The 18,780-nt window shown below is 51.7% G+C and overlaps 1 long non-coding RNA gene across 1 annotated transcript; it reads right to left on the bottom strand.

The window, feature by feature from the left end:
* Nucleotides 1-7,545: 7,545 nt before the first annotated feature.
* Nucleotides 7,546-16,582, bottom strand: LOC113956105. The gene is made up of 3 exons (XR_003530745.1): nucleotides 16,408-16,582; nucleotides 10,635-10,763; nucleotides 7,546-8,798 (listed from the first exon to the last, which is right to left on the bottom strand). It is a non-coding gene; the product is annotated as an uncharacterized LOC113956105 (long non-coding RNA).
* Between the last annotated feature and the right edge of the window lie 2,198 nt (nucleotides 16,583-18,780).

The following is an 18,780-nucleotide window of genomic DNA, read 5'->3' as shown; positions in this document are numbered from 1 at the left end:
TACACCCATCCAATGATGAATCGGTCCCAGCTGTTCTAACTAGGACACTTGATGAGATGGCTCCTCTGATTGATGCAGCCAGGAGACCCAGAACACCGGCACCAGAATCTCCGCTGGCTCCCTCTGATTCTGTACAAGAGGGGAAAGAAGAGCAAGCAGAGAAGGAAAACGTCAAAGCAAAGCCTGAAGGAGTGAAATCAGTAAGTGCCAGACTACATTAGCACTACCTTTGGTGTCATTCAGAGCTGCAAGTTCCTGGGACCAAAGTGTCTGGGGTGATGAAGACTTTACCTCCAAGAGAATTATGCTCCAATCCAGTGAGGGGAGAGGAGAGCAAATGCATCCCTGCCCCAGGCAGACAGTGGCTCTCATTCTCTGGCACAAGAATTGTGTCTCTGAGCTGTCCTGAGTGGAGCCAGCACAGCTCCTCCACAGGTGCTGTACACAGCTGCTTAGAGCTTGGGAGAGGCCAGGCTGAGAAAGGGGATTCACTTTTTTATAGACTGGGCTTGAAAAATCCCTCTCTGAGTGAGATGTGGAGGTTCAGCCCATCACCTTCACTGCATAACCCAGAGCATGGAAAGCCAGGGCTGTGCAGGATCTCTGTCTCCCACCTCTCCCTTTCTTTTCCTTGCAGGGGCCTGCAGAGAGAGATACCAAAGGTGAACAGCAATCCCTGTGGGCTGTGGGGTGGGGACTGATGGAGACGGGGCATCTCAGGCCCCCTGGGGTGGTCCTTGGGCTGGGGCAGCCTAGTCTGTGCCAGTGGGTGGACTCCCCCATGGTGCAGGCAGGGAGGAGCAGGGCTTGCCCTGGCCTTGACTCCAGCCATGGACCCGATGCAAGACAATATCATCCATGGCAATGACTCCAATGGGCTCATCAGGGTCTGGACACAGACCCCAAAACCCTTTCCCCAACTCTCTCCAGGCAGCAGCAAGTTCCCAGCCAGGAGGCTGAAGGCACTGATGATAATGAAATACACTGTGAGTACCAACCCATTCCTGTGGGTGACCCATGGACCCCTCTGTCTGTGGGACCCCTCTCTTGTGTCCTGGCTGCCTCTGGCACCACTAGCAACCCTGAGCCCCTTGACTGGCCATGCCACAGCCTCAGAAGCTGCACCGAGTTGTAGGGACATGCCCTAAAACCCCTTTCCATGCTCTCCATCCCCTCCCTTTGATATAGAGCCCCTCAAGATCTCAGTTACATAAGATTTGAATCAACCTTGAATTTATTTTTACTTGTTACTCAGTAGCTGTAGCTGGACAGGTGCGATGGAGCAATTGAATTGTGAACGTTTTATGCTTCACTAATCTTTTGTTTCAAGGAAAAGAGAAGACAATCCAAGAGGAATGGGCTCTCTGGGAACAGCAGGAGGGGGGAAAGGTAATTCCAGCTGTGGGTGAGCAGGACCAATGACTCACTGATCACCTACTGAAAACATATCCCAGACTGATATGGAGAGAAGAACTCTGCCTCCAGACTAATTAGCATGAGAAATGAGAGGTATAACTGGCAAATAGGGGTTGAGTACTAATTAAGGAAAAAGTGATGTAACTTGCTTATGCCTTTGTTTGTCAAAACGTATAAACAGTGTAAAGTTTTGATGACGGGTTAGTCAGACTTTTACAGGAACACCCCAGCTCCTGCTTTGGCAAACTGGAATAAAATATAGAACCCCCTCTCCTCAGCGTCAGAATTGGTGCTGTGCACCGGGCAACGAGCCTGTCATTGGGACAACAGGACGGGGGAGAGATTCAGAGAAAAAGGAAATACAGTTCAGGATTTAAGACAGTTTAATAGGACAAGAAAGGGAGGATAAATAATGTGTTCTTCCCCTCCCAAAACTTTCTTCTGCTCTATTACAGTGCTATATTGGGACTCATTCCCAGTCAGACTGATTCCAGCCCTCGATATACAGTTACTGCTGGGATGCCCCTGTCCCTCCAGAAATGCAAATGAGTTCTGTCCCACAGAGCAATTTGGCACTAGTGAACACTGTGTCCCAGTATCTCCAGGGGTTGTGCTCCTGTGGCTCTGACATGCCAGGACATCCGGTCCACACAGTCCAATATACTCCGAGGTCAGTCTTCTACAACCGGCTCATCCTTTTCAGGTCCCTTCCAACTCAAACCACTCTCCGATATTGGGACATTTTGCAGCTCGATGAGACCTCTGGTGCCAAGTTCCTGAACTGCAACTACTGAAACAATGAACCAGCCTCCAAGGAAGGGAAAGGCTTCCTGATATCCCCCAAATATGGAAGTGAAGGAGAGGAGGAGGGGAAGGTCAGCTCACCGGGTATGTTGAGCACTGTTCAACCACTCCACAGCAGAGGGCATTTCCCACCTCAGACTGAGGCACTCATACCCGACGGGAAGGCCCTCTGTGCAGGGCCTTCAGCCACTGTGTCCTGGTGTCCTGGTTTTGGCTGAGAGTCCATTTTCTCTATAGTAGCTGGTCTAGGGCTGTGTTTTGGATTCAGGATGAGAATAATGTTGCCCACACAACTGATGTTTTGGTTGTTGCTCAGTTGTGCTCCCTCCCTCAGTTGTGCTCCCTTTTCAGTGTCTCTTGCTCCGCCAGTGGGGAGCTGCACAAGATGTTGGGAGGGAGCATGGCCAGGACAGCTGATCTGAACTGGTTGGCCAAAGGGATATTCCAGACCATAGAATCTCATGCCTGGCATATAAACTGAGGAGCACTTGCCTAAAGAGGCCAATGGCTGCTCATGGACAGTCTGGGCATTCCCCATCCTCACCTTCCCTGTCACCTTCTTCTGCAGAGCTTCTGTCCCTCCCCTGCAGCACCCAAGGTGAGCAGGGTGTCCCACCACACCTCATTTCATCCACAAACCATCAAAAGGCTGGGAGGCTCCAGCTGCTCCTGCCTGTTCTCCAGCTTCTCCTGCTCATGCACTTTTGGCTGTAGCATTTCAGCCATATCACCAGGGCTGAGCGCAGACTCGTTTCAGGCCAACATGGACAAAGGGACCCAGGACCCTGCTCTGCCTCACGCGCTGTAGTGTTTGACAGATGTTCAGGCAAAATGAAATGAGGTGTCCACAGACTTTCCTTCATCTCCAAGGCCGGAGAAACATGGCTGGGCAATGGCACCTTCTCCAGGGAGGTGTTTGGTGACTGCAGAAAACCAGAAGAACTGTGGGTGTTGAAAGAGAAACTCCAGGAAGGACAACCCCACTTCCACCCCCCACAGCACATGGGGTTTACAGACATCCCTGCAGCTCCCAGCGGCTTTGTCCCTGTCCCCAGGAACCTGCCCTGTGCCAAACCCTGGGCTCATCTGCACCACTTCTGGTGGGGATTGCCAGTGCTTGGCTTGGCAGGGCAACAGCTCCCCACAAACTCTGGCCATGCCAACATGTCCACACCCAGCCCTTCCACCAGGCCCAGCCCTTCCTACACCCATCAGAAATGTGTTCTGGATGCCTTGAACCAAAAGGATCTCTGTGACTTGCACAAGTATTGACAATGTCTGATGGATAAATCTTTATCAAATCTATTCCCTGTATTGTACATGGACATGTGAGCACCTCGAGTGAAGACATCTCCATCCCCCTGTGTCAGTTGAACCTGTGTGTCCATAAACCCTGTGATCCAGCTCTGGGTAAGCCCTTCTCTATGCCCACACTGATGCTCCCCTGGATGCACAAGTACACAGGGGCAGAGGCCCTGCTGTTCTCACACAGCTCTGGCAATGGGGGTGTGCAATCATCAGGTCTTTCTGCTCCAGTGGAGAACAAACATGGATTTCTCTCTCCCCAGCTACACCTGTGCCTTCCACTGTCCCTCCCGGAATGGGGTTGAGCTGCCCAGAGATACAAAGGGGTGGCTGGAGAGACATGAAGGGACCCTGGAGGTACACTGGGATAGAAAGGGGGAGACGTCTCTGGCCTGAGCTCAGCAGAGACATTATAACCAGAGTCTCAAACATTCATATTTGTGTCGCTGTTGGAACTGACTGCGACACAAAGTATCCAGCAAGAAAGTTTATTGGAAAGAAAAAAGGGAACAGCAGCAGCCGTGGAGCTGTCTTTACAGCTCCTTAAATGCAGTTTTTTAGGCACACATATTCTACACAGATAGGTTAATTCAAATACACAAACCACAGTTCTCATGGCTGATAGGTGGACTTTCTCAGTCTTACTTTCTCACAGTCTCTCTGCACATCTGTTCTTTTCTTCTTATGTTTATATTCTACTTAGCCACTTTGTTCAAAATAAGTCCTTGTTCTCATGGGACAGCGTCCTTGTTCTCACGGGACAGCTTTCTCCTGGTGTTTTTCTCCTCTCTCAGGATGCATCAATATGTTGTCAGGATTAAGGCCTCTATTCTCAGTCACCTTCTCGTTCCATGTTAGGGTCTCAGTCCAGCTGAGATTCCCCACATATTTGTACTCTTCTAGTGCCCCTCCTTTCTTGTCTTGGCTATCCTTCTCAAACATAAATCACAATGAAAAATCACTTGTTGCCCTGTCTATACCCAGAACAGCCCATGCCTATGAGGTCACAGGGCCATATCTGTTCCTGCACCAAAATTGTCATCAGTTGCTCGATACAGGTTTGCATTACTGTTGAGGCTTTGCACAAAGAGAGCTTTGCAGATTGCCGTGTTGGCTGCCTTTGTATGTCTCTATATGAGCCCCATGAACCAGGTTTTGGTTACAAACCCTGGAGACAGACAGCTGCTCTTAGGGCGGCATTTCACCAGACCCCTCTCCTGGGATAGGCCAAAGGCAGCACCTTTCCCTTTGGGGTGCAACTTCATGCTCTCTTTACAGCTCACAGATCTTCCAGGCTTTCCTATTTGTCTCTGCCCCTCTCAGAGAACTTGGAGGGGGTGTTTTAGTGGTGGGGGTGTTTTGAGGCCTCTCCAACCAAATATTTCCTTCAGGAGAGCTAAAGCCATGACTATAGGGGGAACAGGAAAAATGCAGCTCCTCCAGGAATTACAGCTCCTCCAGGAATTTCCAGCACATGCCCACAGATCCTCACAGAGGGGAGAGACAGACATCAAGGTTCCACGTGAACGCCATCTTGTGTTGGATAACACAGGAGGTGGCTGCATCCCCTCTCCCTTTCCCATAAGCTGGAGATGCTGTTCTCTGGGAGCAGGAGGGGCATCAGTGGGGGTTCAGCACAGCTGGGTGGGTGCAAGTCCAACAGGGCTGAGTCTGAGGACAGAGCAGGGGCTGAGCACAGCAGAGCAGGGCAGTGGCAGCACAGTCCTTGGGCACTGCCCTAACTGGGCTGAGCCCACAGGGGAGCTGGGGCAGGGGTTGATCCCACTCTGTTCATGAGAGACAGGAGACAGAAGCAAGTCCAGGGCAGGGAGGGCATCCCCACTAGGGATGGGGATGCTTTCAGGTTGGGCAGTCCCAGTGCCCCAGTGGCTCCATCTCTCCAGCATGAGGGTGATGATGGGGGCAGATGACAGGAGGAGCAAGGTGAGGACACAGCACAGGATCCAGATCCAGAGGGGAATGGCTGGCTTTGGAAGAGGGGAGGGTCACTGTGGATAAGACATGTCCAGGAGGAAGGAATGGTGGAAAGGGCTCACAAATCACCACTTGCTTCTGGGTGGGAGCACTGTCTTGGTGGAGGGGTTGCTGCCTGTCAGAGAATTGCAGAGCTTGTGAATCTCACAGTGTCCTTTGCAGGGACCATCCTTGACACTGAGCAGAGCCCCCAGATCACATATTCATTGGATGAATATGGAAAGATGCAGCTGATGCAAATCTGCCCTATTTCCTTGACATTGGCTCTTACAGGTATAGGAGAGACAAGAGAAGGTATGATGGGGAGAGGAAGCAGAAATGCCGTTAGAGTCAAGCAAGATCTCAACTGATGATCCTCTCACAGTGTCCTGGAGGTGGCAGCCGGGCAGCCCTTGGGCCTTGTGCCAAGGGTCATGAGGAGGGAATCACTGACCTTCAGCGGCTGTCCCTGCCTGGGAGCTGGACCTGCTGCCTGGGAGGAGAAAGGCACAGGTTGAGAGTCTGCAGCTCCTCCAGGTACTGCACAGACTCAGCCACTGTGGGGACCCCCTGATCCACCATCTCTCAACTCTGGGGATCAATGAATGAATGCCCTGCACAGCTGTGGCTCTGGATTAGAACTGGCACCACCACTGTCCCCTTTCCATGATGCTGGGCCAGGAGAGGAGCAGGATTCTCTCCTGGGACTGGGAGGAGTGTCCCTGGTGCCAAAGGCTGGGCTGAACTGCACACTGACCCCCAGCATCCCAAGAGCCCAGGGACATGTCATGGGGCAGGGCGGGGTGCCCTCCCTCACCTGGGGTCTGTTGGGCCTATGAGTATCGCCTGTCTGTTCCTCAGTGCCAGGACTCACCTGTGACTCTCAGGTTCTGGGGAGCACTGAGGGCAGAGTTTCTCACTTGGTTGCTGTTTTGTGCTGGTATCCACATGTTTATGTCCTGAGTTCCCGCTCATCATGGTCAAAGACACAGAATAGCTCAGCTGCCCCTGCTGGGCTTTCAGGCTGTTCACCTCAACCCCCTTGTGGCATACTAGGGCACGGACTCCAAGGAATGTGGTATAATTGAATCATTTATTACAGTTCTTTCACGGTTTATATACCCTGTTACATCAGCAGTAAATTCTTTTTAGTAACTTTTCTCTATATCTACTTTTTAGTTAAGCATTCACTGGGAGAAAATTACTCTCAATTAATTTCCCACACACAAGGATACATCTCACCACGTCCGCATTTATCTTGCCAAATTCCCCTTCCATGTTTCTCCCAGGGTCATATAATCTCGGTTCCCTACACCCCCTCCTTACAAAAGATGAACTCTCCCTGCTGAGTCTTGGAGGTGATCTTGGAGGGCAGGAGCTGGGAGGTCACCTGGAGAGATGGCACAGGGATGGCCTGGTACAATTCTACTTTTTTCAGGGCTGCAAAATGTCTCAGATCTGGGCAGGGAAGAGTTTCCTCTTCAGGGGTTCACAGTCACAAACCAAAACCAACCAAACCAACCCCAAAGAACAAAGCTACTGGTGGAGGGGCTCGGAACAGACTGCTCACAGGTCAATATGGTTGGCAAAATGTCTATTTTTTAGCATCTTTTGATCCCTTAGAGATCTCTTCCCATAACTGTTCCTTTATAGCGTCCCACGTGGACACCTCAAAGGCAGCTTGAGCTGTGGGGATTAGTTCCTTTGCTCTCACCCACTCGAGTAGCTCTTTAAGGGCACTGGTATCATAATTAGGCTCTCTTACAGAGATTATAAATTGGAGGAGTTTTTTCACCATCTCTTCTTCTTTTGAAAGCGTGGGCCCCATGCCCCTCCCCCAGTCGCTCACCTGGCCAAGGTGAAATTCCGCTTCACCACGCACAGCTTTAGAATTCTTAGCGCCAGGGACAGCGCTGCTTCTTCGATTGCTTCCCTCAGCTTCCTTTCCATTCGCCTTTCATCCCTCAGAACAGCAAACGAGAAGTCCCTGTTTCACAGGCACCAGTTAGCAGTGGAAGGGCTCAGAACAGACTGCTCACAGGCCAGTATGGTCAGCAAAATGTCCATTTATTAGAAGAAGAACATTTATTATATACTGCTGCTACACCTGGACGTGTGATTCTTCTTCACACAGCACTGGACACATAAGAGAAACATACTTTGTTGTCCAGTGTTAATTGGAGCATTGCAGGTGTCCGTAAGAGATGAAAAAACTTGTTTAGCTTTCTAAGACTCCTCCTTGACCTTGGTAGGGAGCCTTCTTCTCTGAAGTTCTAACTTCAGAGCCTGTAACCATGTTAGCTACGCAGCTTCTTTTGCTGTTTGTGCTTTAGCTATGCCAAGGCAAGGCCTTCAAAATGCAGGACAAACTGCTCACCCAATTTTGCCGTCTACACAAAGCCCCTATTTCTTCCCATTTCCAGTCCCCCACAGCTCCATTTATGGACCTATCCTAGTACTCACCATCCGCTGGGGAGCTGTAGATGTCCTGGGCCATCACACCGGCACCTGCACCCTGGGGCACAGAGGGTTTTGGTCAGAGGGGCGGCAACCCAGCTCAGCCCCATGCCCCTGTCCATGTTCCCACCTGCAGAGTCTGTGCTGGGTGAAAACCTTCCCACCCACGTGGCTCCATCCTGAATCTCCCTTGTCTCCTGTTTGACACCTCCCCAATGCAATTCTGGGTGGGTTTGTGGTTCCAGGTGGATACCTCTTGCTCTCAAAAGGGCTCCAGAATATATCAGGTCCCACAATATAAATCCCTCAGAGGGGTTGGAAATTGCCCCCTTTGCTCAGAGGTCCGTGGGAGCTGGAGGAAGCAATCATCCTCCTGCCCTCCCCAAAGCAGTTCTGTTCCTCACTGCTGCACAGCTGCTCCACACACCCTTTCCCTGGGTCCTGCTGTACTTTGGGGGACATGCAGCCATTGGGTCAAACCAGGGCAACACTGTGGGGGAGGGTGCAGGGGGACCCATCTCGCTGCTCAGGCCAGGCCTGACCCTCCTGCTCTGATCTCACAGCTCTGACAGCAGTGTCCTCAGGGAGGAAGTTCTCTGGCTGTGCAGATCAATGACAGCTGGACGGGCTTGTATTGTTGACACAGTTAGGGTTTGCACGGCTTGTTTTCTCATAGGCGCAGGTCTCCGAGCTGAGAGAGCCTCACCTGCTCTCCCAGGAGGAAGGACTGACCATCACAGCACTGCCAAACATCTCTGATCAGAGCCCAACCCTTCATTTCTCTGTCTCAAGGTAAAAGCCATTCTGTTGGAGCCTTTCCTCCCTTCCAGTTCACAGATGATCTAGGGAACATCATGGGAAAGGAAACAACAAGAAGAACAAATTCAATCTGAGTAAGTGTTTTAACCTAACAGGGCAGCAGTGAAGATGTGCAAATCCTAAGCCTGGTGTTCTCTTTTGCAGTTATCCTGAGCTCATGGGAAGGACAGCGGGTGCTGGACTCAGCTGCTCACACACAAACCTCTCATGACAGCAGAGATGCCCTCGGCTGTCCATCCTTATACTCCCAGAAGGGCACAGCTCTGCTCCACAGGAGAGCTGCCGCACCCTTGGGTTTGGGGTCACTGCAATTTAAGATGTTTTCAGGTTGAGGAGTCAGGACATTTCTTTCAGCTGCTCCATTGCCCTGCAGGAATTTGGGAGCAGAAACTTTGGCCAGGAGAGTAACTCAAGGTCTATTTAGAGAATCACATTAAACTTCTGAAAACTTCCCTTGGGAGAAGGGTGTTCCAATGCAATTCCACTTCTCTCTAGAATATGCTCTCTAAGACCATGCTCTAGGCCATGCTGGGAAGATGTCAAGGAAGAGGAGAGATTCAGCAGCAAATGGAGGCATAGGGTTTGTCCACTCACAGGAGTTTCTTGCTGGGATGACTTTGTTCAATGTATGAGCCAAAGCTGCCCAGGTCCAAACAGCCCCACGTCCAGTTGGCTGCTCCCTGCCACCCTCGTCTTCCTGAGAGGAGAACAGACCTCATCCCAGCTCCCAGGAATGAGGGGCGCTTGCTGATGTCTTCCAGCATCTCTGATTGACAGATGCACCCCCAAAACTTTATTGCTGAGGTAGCAGCTGCACTGGCTGTATCTAATCCTGGGCAACCACCTGCAATCGGCCCTCCTGGAGCAGTGGGGCTGGAGCAGATGAATTCCAGAGGTTTCCTCTGCTCTTTGCTGTGTTTGTGCAGGTTGTGTATGGGGGGAGGAAAACCCTGGCAGTGGGGATGCCGGAGAGGGAATGAACTGGGTTGGCTCTGGTTTTGCTGTCAGCAAAACACTCCTTATAAGGCCCTGCCAAGGTAGGGGGTTGGGTTTTTTAGCCATATGATTTATAATAAACAAACCCACAGAATGGGTTCAAGAGTCAAAGGAGTGACTTTCCTTCTCCTCTGTCCCCAGCAGTGACTGCACAGTTTCACTGACCAACTGGTTCCCAGGGCTCTGTTCCTGCTGGATTAGCCTCATGAGTCTTCCTTCAGTGCAGCCACAACCTCTCCTGTTTCAGTTCTGAAATCTGTGTTCCTATAATTGAGCTCCCAAAAATAACTTTGAGGTCCATATCAGAAGAAATGACTGCATTGCTCATATGATAAGGTTGTGTTTACATCATCTTTACAAATTCCCAGGATGACAATGATTACTGAAGGCATGGTAATTTCAAAATAGACCTCCTGTGCTTGGCCGAGATCTTTGCCCTCCTTCCTCGTTTTAGAGCTTTTCCTGCTTCAAGCACCATGTGCAGCTGCTGCAGGAAAGGACATGTCTCCCGTGAGCCTTGTGTCCCACTGATCAGAGCTGGGCACAGGATCTCTTGGACACCCACAGGAAACCCAAGTGCCACTGGAAACCTTGCCCAGGACTGGATCTTTCAGGGTGGGATCACACGGCTGCCCAGGTTCAGCCAGGAATTTCACTCCAGTTCAGGCAGAGATCGAGGACATGACAAAGGTGCCTCTGTGTTGCCACATCCCCTGAATTCAGACACCTGCGCGGGTCAAGCATATCCAGTGCACATCCTAACAGTGCCCTGGGCCTCTCCAGACTGGCATTTGGAGGCTGAGCAAGGTCACACAGCTCAGATCCTCCACATTTTAAGATCAACCAAGCCCATAAGAACATACCTTGTCCTTCACTAGTCACAATTCCTTTTCCTCAAGTCAAGGCTGATCCCTGACCAATATGATTGTCTGCATTTGAACTACTCCAGTCAGGGGCAGATGGGGAAGGTTTTGCACAGGCAACCACAGAACCTAGGAGAGAACAAGTGGAACAGACTAAGCTGAAATGACAGTTTTTATTGATTTACTTATTATAGGTAGGAGTTTTTTTGCAAGAGTCAGGTCTAGACAGCATGCAAGTATCACATACAAGTGAACTGCTACAAATCCTATCCCTATAGATTTTCAGTCCTTTGTTTTTAAAGAGAATGCAAACCAAGTTCAGAGACAACCATCAAAGCAGCAACAAAAGTATCTGTCCTAGCACACACCCACACCTAGAGCATTCAGAAAGGAAACTTCTCTAGACTGCCTTCCTTCCAGCTAGCGGGAAACTTTCTATGAATATCTGCAGTAAGTTAAAAGTGGCATGATATTAAGAAAGCATGGAAAACACTGTTGTGCAAAGACAAACGCGAAGCTTTAAAGCACAGACAGACCCTGCCAGTGACGTCCAAAACAGGAGAAAAATCCTCTGCGTGTTCAATGTGCACAGAGGGATTGCATTACAGCTGAGCTTCACATTCCCTGGACTAGACAGGCAGGTCTGCAAAAATCACTAAGGAAATGCTTGCAATTTATTATTAAATACTTCACCAACTTCTCTCCACTACAGCCTAGATAACGTAATACAATGAGTATTGTGAAATTCAAACGGTAATGATAAGCAGCATGAGAAAAGCTTCATTCTGACAAAATACCAAAATGTCTCTCTAAGAGTGCAGTCACAGTGTCCAAACTCCACAAAGGAAGAAGTGACATTTTAGTTCAAATAGCTCAGCACCATACATTCCTCCAGCAAAAATTCAAATTTGGTCTGGTCTAGAGCTAAAATTCCACTCCAGTAGTTTTAGGATCAGCAAACGCAATGAAATGAAACAATCCTCCATTCTTCAATCCAGCAAGAGACACTTGCGCAATAGTTAATAATATCTGCCACAACTGGAGATGGAGGGAGGGACAAAAAAAAAATAAACAGAACTATTCTACAAGCTCACTCTCTATTTTTTTTTTTGAGAAAAATCAGAGTTTCTCTTCCCTGCCAGGTGAAAAGTGAGTCTTCTCCCAAAAGAGCACACCTCTAGTTTTCTCCACACTTCTCTCTCATGGAACTGAACTATCTTTCTTAGGAGAAACTCATGGAGAAGCCAAGCAAATCTCCATTAACTCTCCAAGTAGCAGAGGCCAAGCCTCAGTCAGCAGCAAGTCAGTAACTTTATTGCTATTTCTGTGCTACAATCAGCTGCCTCCTCCAATATTTCCTGCAATGTTAATGGTAAATCCTTTACACGTGTCATTTCCAAAATGCACGATCACAAAACTTGGCTCTGCTAGTTGTTAAATCCAGGCACCAGGTTGTTACCAGGTATGACCCAAAACTGACTCTAGAAACTCAAAGCACAATGGTGTATAGTTTTTAGGAGAGCTTTAAAATAAAAAAAATAATTAGTTTACACACAAATCCTTCTGCAGTCCACACTGTATAACAACTCCAATTGCTCACTAAGAGAATTACCTAATTTATAACATTGAACCGTATAACCTCACTGCTTATAAATATATTCACTGGCACAAAAAAAAATAATTGCAAGTAGTGAGACTTACATCGCAAATAACTCTTTGCCTCCCCCACAAGCAACTTTTTACTTCAGACTGTCCAGGCAACAAAATTTATGTTGTTGTTAGGACATCTCCCACACTTACCGGTATATTCTCTCCCTGGGACAGAGCTGCCTTTCTCTTCCCCAGGCGCTCTGGCAGCTCACTGACATGCTTCTCCAGCACTGCCACCTCCAACCCGCGCTCCTTCCAACGCTCCCTCTGGTGTTGCAGCCTGGCATTCGGCTCCTGCTTCACTTTGTTCCTCAGCTGAAAAAATTCACCAAGCAGTGGGGCAGGAGGGGAAAGCAAGGAAAAGAAAAACAAATGAACTTTCAGGAGAGGGGACAGGAACCAGCTACAAAGAGAAAAGCTGTTGAAAAAGTGAAGTTATGTCTTCTCTCCAGTGAAAATATTGGTTAGTCTCCAAATTTGCAGAAAGGAAAGGGATATGCACAGTGTGCTCCTTCCTCCCTTTCCCTCGAACTCGGCACAATCACCCCTCCATCCTCAGCACGCAGGCAGCCACATGGGCCCGGTAGGAACGGGAGCAGTGGCGTTTCTTTCTAACGAGCTCAGAAAAGGACCCAATTGTCTTTAAAGCCCTTAAGAGTTGGGGGTCACAAGCCGGCTTTCCATTACCTGCAGCTCCTTGGACACATGGTGGGTGGAGCTCAGCTACAGGTGACAGGTTGTCGTGGTAACCACCAATTCCTCGGCCCTTCCTCAGCACCTCTGGCAGTCCAGGCAGTTCCTCTGCTTTCAGCACGTCCAGCGCCAGCTCGCGCCGCTTCGGCTGCAACAGGCTCTTCAGTTGGGTCCGCCTCCTCCGCTGCAAAGGACGAGAGAGAGCACAAGAGCTGCCCTGAGGAACAGCCCAGCATGGGCTGCTCTGTTCCCAGGGCAGTGCTGCAGGGCACCCAGAGAGCACCCTGCTGGCCTCCAGAGCAGCGCCACACAGAGCCAAACTTGCTCCTCCACCCAGCAGGCGCACAAGCAAAATCACTGGCACCATTCTGGACATTTGGTCTCCTCAGAGCGCCCATGGCCAGGGAAAAAGACATTTGGTTCACTGTCCCAAGTACAGAAACAAAACCACAACACTAGACTGAATTTACCTGCAGAAGCCCAAATTCACCGAATGCCTGCTGAATTCAGCAGGAAGACACTCACTCAACCACAAGGCATCATTTCAAACTCTGTATTTAAGCCCTAAGAAGCCAGTAACAAAACACTAAAGCTGTTTCATTAAACACAGACTGGGAGGGCTTTTTAGGGTCTATTACAAGCACCTGTCATCAGCTGCTCCCACTGTCAGAACGGTTCTAGCCCAGAACAAAAGGTTGAGAAATCAATAAGAATTCCAGCCAGTGCCAAGACTAGACCTCTCGGGGACGGTGCCAGGAAATAGAGTCATGTGCTCCAAGATCTTGAAGATCCAAGATCTTAAAGGCATCCTTATAGGCCTCTAAACCGATGTTGATTTTGTGCAGTAGAACCCAAACAGAAAATAGATTCTCCCCACAGAAAACCTCCTTTGCTTTATCTCAATGGAAAGCACGAGGCTTCCTACTAAAACAACATATTTATATTTCCCCTTAACAAACCAATATCTTTTCATGCGAGGCAGGCTGGCAACAAGTTTTGCACAATACGGAGAGAGAGAGGATGAAAAGCTAGGCAGAAGACGTGTTGCTATTAAGTCTGAAATCAATCTTTCTCATGGCATCATTGTGCTGATTTACAAGCACCCAAGTCGGACTGTAGCAAGCCTGAGCCTGGGCAGACTGGCATCGCTAACGAGGAAGGAAAGATGCCGCCAAATATGCGGCCGTTAAATTGCCTCTGGCATAAAAGGCAACCTGGCTATTGGGCTAAGCTTTGCTACAGGCCAAGAAAATAACACTCTAAATGGGCAGGGTACTGACACAGAGGATGGAAACAGTTACCGTGTTACACAAAGGTATTCAAGGCAGGGGAAAAGCCCACATTGGGAATAAAGAGCAGACGTGCTAGGCTTCAAATATAGAGTGCTTCCACGGCATACTTTAAAATACAGGAAGAAAGCGTATTTTGTCCGAGGTAATTCGTGAGTGTTCTTGGCGAACACAAGATGTGAAATGGTTCTGATTAACATTGCCTGGAATGCTGTAAATAAGTCCTGTGAGTCACCGAAATCATCTGCAATTTCAGAGTTCCAAGAACTGTATTTCGTGAAAAATCATGGGCTACTTTCCCCGAGCAGCAACTCACCTCATTTCCCAACGCTGAGTCTTTTCTGCTCCACGTGGCCTTTCAGGGCTGTCACTTGCTGAAGTCTGGCTTCTTGATTCTCAGCAAGTTCCTTTAAGCGCTTTGGTTTCTCCTGCTCAGCAGCTTTGCCGTTGCTGTCGCTGTTCTTGCTGCTTCGGGAACTTCAGGCTTTGTGGTTCCTGCAGTCCAGACGAGGACTTCTTAAGTTATTGTTTTCAATGGGAAGATAGGAATAGAAACAAGTGATCCCAAAACTTCAAACCCATCCCCACAGCGGTCCAGAGCAGCTCGAGCCCAGTCTCCTGCCTTCCCAGGGCCGGGCTCTTCTCTCTGCGGGGCACCCGCCAGCCGGGCACTGCCCTGCCCGGCGACCCCGAGCGCCTCAGGCCCGGCCCGGGCAGCGCCTCGCTCTGCGCAGGCGCCGCTTCCAACCCCGCCCCGAGCGCCGGGCCCTGCCTCGCAGTCGCCGCCTGGCGGACACGGCCGGGAGCGCCACTGCAGCCGCGCGCCACCCCCCTCGCCCCCACCCCCAAGGACCTCAAGGACTCCTGGAGCGCAGACTGACAAAAATAAATGTCCTGTAAGAGCAACGTTGCCTTTCGGAAGTATAGGCATTTCTTCCTATAACCTGCTCTTACCTAGGAAAAGCTGAGCAATTCACAGAGTTGCTGTTTGTCTCCCAGCTTCCCAAAGGATTTCTCCCTCTCAGCAGCAGCGGCAACGATCCCCAGGAAGCCCTGACTGAGGCTGGGAATTGACACACAACAAGCCAAGAGCATTAACTCAGCACCAAAACACTCCACAATAAACCAATTTAGAGTCACCTTTGTCTCTTCTCCCCATGCAGGCAGAGGCTTTGGGATTCCAAGGCAAATCCTGAGACACTGAGAGAGCAGCAGCCCCTCAGTCCCACCACTGCCTCCCCCGGGGTCCCCCAGCCAGGAACCAGGCTACCCAGCCCCTGCTGTGCAGCACAGCATATGGGGGGATGACTTTTGGGACCCCTCCCTGGCCGGTGGAGAGCAATGCAGGCATTGGGGCCAAGTCCTGCCCGGCCTCCAGGCACTGCAGACAGTTCAGCCCCAGCAGCAGCAGCAGTGGGTTGTTCTGCCTCTTACTCCCCTCTCCTTTGGAACTCAACGGTGAGGAACAAGCCCTGAGCAGACAGTGTGGGGCTGGCCCCGGGTACAATCAGCACCAAGCAGCAAGACCTGGGCTTGCCAGAGGCCTGGGCCTTCCTAGTTCAGGCTCTGGGCTTCATTTGCTTTCTTCCACTGCAATTCTCCTGCCCCGGCAAGTGTTAAAAGACAGACTGCCCGGTGAGACGTGCCCTAAGAGAGCAATCAATTCCAGCGCCAGAAAATCTCAGTGCCACACTTAGAAACCCTTTAGCGAGGCCCCTGGAGAAGCCAAGGTGAGCTGTGATTACCTGGAGTCCCAGGGAACCGAGGGGAAGGTGAGGAACGAGCAAAGAGCAAACCTCCCCAGCTGCTTCTCCCTGCAGCCCCCACGGCAAGTGCAGTTGCCCTGGGATTTCATGCCCCCTGTGTCTCTTGCGAGCTCAACAAGTGAATAAGCAGGTACTGCAAGATACGCTTCCTCTATACCTGAGGCAGCACAGACCCTCCCCGAGGAACTGCAATGCCAGGGCACATCCGACCCCAGCCCTCCCGCCTGTCGCTCTCTCCGCCCCTTCTCCTCGCGGCAGCACGCAGGTGCGGCTGCCCAGAGGCAAGAAACTTGCCTGTCGGTTCCCCTTCCTGCAGTCCCCGATGGCCGCGGGAGAGGCAGAAGAGCGGCCGCGCCCTCGCCGGGCCCCGCTTACCCCGGGGACGATCTCCTGGAGAGCCTGACGTTGGATCTGCCGCCGTGGGTCGCTTCCGGGGGGGAGAACGCGGCGGCGCAGCCCCGACAGCACCTCCAGCCCACGGCGGGACCGAGCGGGGCGGGAGCGGGAGCGGAGCAGCGCGGAACGGGGTAGCCGGGCGGGGCGGCGAAGCCGCCTGAGCGTCGGTCCGCTTTCTGCCTGGGCTCCTCGCTTGTCAGCCGCGCGCCGCGTCCCCAAGCGGGGCTGCCCGCTCCGGTGCCTGCCGCTGGCGCCCGGCGCCGCCGAGAGCCCTGCCCTGTCCTCACAGCGGGAAGCACCGCAGCGAGACGGCGCTGCGAGCGCGGGGTGGAAGTCCGGGTCGGGGTGGAGCTCAGGCAACAGGATAGACTCCTCTCTGAGGCAGGGGGCCTCGCGCCACCATCTTTAGTGTTGTCCTGGCTCATTTCCGGTCCTGGTAGCGCCATCTTTACTTCGGGTTGGCGGACTTCCGCCATCTTTCTGTACGGCATTGGAGGACTTCTGGTCCGAGGGCCGCCATCTTTCTGTGCGGCCTCGCAGGACCTCCGGTCCGGGGGGCACCATCTTTCCTAAGGCGTTGAAAATATTCCGGTCGCTCCCACTCCCGGTCCCCAACTTTACGCTTTGAATGTCCCTCACTAATTTCTACGGTTTCACCTCAAAATCTTCATTTTAGTCTCCCCCCCACCCCGAGAGAGACGGGAGACCACAAGTCCCGTCGTGCCCCGGGAACCGGCCAGGCCTCAGCGCGGCCGCTCCTTCCCTGCTCGGTGCCGCCGGTTCGGCTGCCTCCTGGCGGGCCCCGCCCCCTTGAGCAGGCCTCCGAAGGGCCACCGCCCCCTCCCCGTTCTCCGCTGCTCTTCCCCTCGGTCCGGGCGGGACCCGCGAGACTCCCAAGAACAGCCGCGGCGGGCACCGCGCGTGCGCAGGTCCCTTCGCTGCAGTGCCGCCCTTAATTTCAGCAGGGGGCGCTGCAGTGCCATGAGAGTCACTGCGCATGCGCTATTCCCCTCTCTTGACCGCCCTTAATTACCACGTGATCAAGGGCGTCTCACAAATGACTGCGCATGCACCGACGCCGCCAGCTTGGGGGGACCCCCCCACGTGACCTTCTGGCTTCGCTTTCTTACTGCGGATGCTTCACCTGCTTTTCTGGGGTCCCACCCATTCTGGGGCTCTTCCCTGACATTTCGCGGCTCCCCCTCCACTTTTTCGGGTCCCTGGGGTTCCCCCACCCACGTTTTGGGGTCCCCTTCTCACATTTTAGGGGTGACCCCCAATTTACGGTTCGGAGGGCAGGGGGGGTGGAAGTAAATGGGGGGCCCAAGAAGGGGTTTTTTTCTCTTTTATTTCACTTTTTATTTTATTTCCTTTTTGGTTTTCTTGCTTTTAATTTTTTTATTTTCTTTTGTATTTTATATTTCCTTTTTTTTATTTTATTTTTTATTCTCTTTATTTTTCATTTTCTTTCATTTCTTGTTTGGTTTTTATTTTTTTATTTCTTATTCTTCCAGAGAGGGAAACACTGCAGCTCCTCTGGGCCAGAGACAATGCCTGGAATTAGTGCCCTGGAAGCCTGGTCCACTCATTCCAGGGACTGATGCTAACTCAGAAGGGCTTTGCCAGCATCAAATGGAAATTACATCGTGGGCAAACGCACTTCCAGCAGGACTGCCGGGACACTCCTGGCCAAGGCGACTGGTCTGTGGAAGTCAGACCAGTGACCACCCCGGGGGATTTTCAGGGGGATACTTCCAGGTTTTATTCTCCAGAAACTCCAGTTCTTTCTGGCACCGCTTGCTTCAGTCTTCCCTTGTTGGAAGAGGTCACTTAGTCTTTCTAGGGGCCAGATTGCCATAGCCCGGCCAATCCATTCCCTCCACACCCCCCTCGCACTCAGGAGCCGAGGGGCAGCGGCCTGCCCTGCCCTGCCCCGCACAGGCCCCAGGGCTCGCCTTCAGGCCATCTGTCCCAAGGCTGGAGTGATCCTGCCATCATCTCGTGGCCACGAGTGGCACAGAAAGCCCAGGGCCAACAGCAATTCCAGGCAGCCGCAGGCAGATGTTATCCCTTCCCAGCTTTTTGGGAGTGAGGGGGAAGGTGCCTTTCCCCGTCCGGCAGGGGCAGTCGTCCCCGCCGCAGAGCCCGCCCCGATCCTGGGCCATCTTGGAGACAATTCCCCTGTCACAGCCCACTTCCTGCAGAAAAATTTTCGGGTTTAATGCGGTTTTTGTTGTATTTTTAAATTTTTATTTTATTGTTAAATTTCGTTATTATTCTCTTGAAAGCCCGTGGAAGGCAGCCACCTCCCCCCCCCCCCCCCCCCCCCCCCCCCCCCCCCCCCCCCCCCCC

This window comes from Corapipo altera, unplaced genomic scaffold, assembly GCF_003945725.1.
Source record: "Corapipo altera isolate COAL_440 unplaced genomic scaffold, ASM394572v1 326, whole genome shotgun sequence".
Taxonomy (NCBI): domain Eukaryota; kingdom Metazoa; phylum Chordata; class Aves; order Passeriformes; family Pipridae; genus Corapipo; species Corapipo altera.
This window is presented reverse-complemented; position numbering and strand designations above follow the sequence as displayed.